The sequence below is a fragment of the Arachis duranensis genome, chromosome 1 (genome assembly GCF_000817695.3).
Source record: "Arachis duranensis cultivar V14167 chromosome 1, aradu.V14167.gnm2.J7QH, whole genome shotgun sequence".
In the NCBI taxonomy this organism is placed as follows: Eukaryota; Viridiplantae; Streptophyta; class Magnoliopsida; order Fabales; family Fabaceae; genus Arachis; species Arachis duranensis.
The window spans coordinates 32,417,862-32,419,275 of NC_029772.3; the positions used below are offsets into that span (position 1 = coordinate 32,417,862).

General features: G+C 41.9%; 1 non-coding gene across 1 annotated transcript; it reads left to right on the forward strand.

Annotated features, from left to right (window-relative positions):
• Nucleotides 1-1,220: 1,220 nt before the first annotated feature.
• On the forward strand, nucleotides 1,221-1,328 carry LOC127742636 (small nucleolar RNA R71). The gene has a single exon (XR_008003985.1). It is a non-coding gene; the product is annotated as a small nucleolar RNA R71 (small nucleolar RNA).
• Nucleotides 1,329-1,414: the final 86 nt, after the last annotated feature.

Consider the following 1,414-nt stretch of genomic DNA (forward strand, 5'->3'; position numbering starts at 1 on the left):
ACAGAGAGAGGCATGAGGTTTACACTTGACTCTAGGTCACACAAGGCCTTCTTGAAGGTCATGGTGCCTATGGCACAAGGTATTGAAAACTTCCCAGGATCTTGTCTCTTTTGAGGTAGTCTCTGCCTAGACAAGTCATCTAATTCTTTGGTGAGCAAAGGGGGTTCATCCTCCCAAGTCTCATTACCAAATAACTTGTCATTCAGCTTCATGATTGCTCTAAGGTACTTAGCAACTTGCTCTTCAGTGACATCTTTATCCTCTTCAGAGGAAGAATACTCATCAGAGCTCATGAATGGCAGAAGTAAGTCCAATGGAATCTCTATGGTCTCATTATGAGCCTCAGATTCCCATGGTTCCTCATTAGGGAACTCATTGGAGGCTAGTGAACGTCCATTGAGGTCTTCCTCAGTGGCGATCACTGCCTCTTCCTCCTCTCCAAGTTCGGCCATGTGGGTCATGTTAATGGCCTTGCATTCTCCTTTTGGATTCTCTTCTGTATTGCTTGGAAGAGTACTAGGAGGGAGTTCAGTAATTTTCTTGCTCAGCTGTCCCACTTGTGACTCCAAGTTTCTAATGGAGGACCTTGTTTCAGTCATGAAACTTTGAGTGGTTTTGATTAGATCAGAGACCATGGTTGCTAAGTCAGAATGGCTCTGCTTAGAATTCTCTGTCTGTTGCTGAGAAGATGATAGAAAAGGCTTGCCATTGCTAAACCTGTTTCTTCCACCATTATTGTTGTTGAAACCTTGTTGAGGTCTCTGTTGATCCTTCCATGAGAGATTTGGATGATTCCTCCATGAAGGATTATAGGTGTTTCCATATGATTCTCCCATGTAATTCACCTCTTCTATTGAAGGATTCTCAAGATCATAAGCTTCTTCTTCAGATGAAGCGTCCTTAGTACTGCCTAGTGCAGCTTGCATTCCAGACAGACTTTGAGAAATCATATTGACTTGTTGAGTCAATATTTTGTTCTGAGCCAATATGGCATTCAGAATATCAATCTCAAGAACTCCTTTCTTCTGATTTGTCCCATTGTTCATAGGATTCCTTTTAGAAGTGTACATGAATTGGTTATTTGCAACCATTTCAATGAGTTCTTGAGCTTCTGCAGGCGTCTTCTTCAGATGAAGAGATCCTCCAGCAGAGCTGTCTAAAGACATCTTGGACAGTTCAGACAGACCATCATAGAAGATACCTATGATGCTCCATTCAGAAAGCATGTCAAAAGGACACTTTTTGATCAATTATTTGTATCTTTCCCAAGCTTCATAGAGGGATTCACCTTCCTTCTGTCTGAAGGTTTGGACTTCCACTCTAAGCTTACTCAATTTTGAGGTGGAAAGAACTTTGCCAAGAAGGCATTGACTAGCTTTTCCCAAGAGTTCAGGCTTTCTTTAGGTTGTGAGTC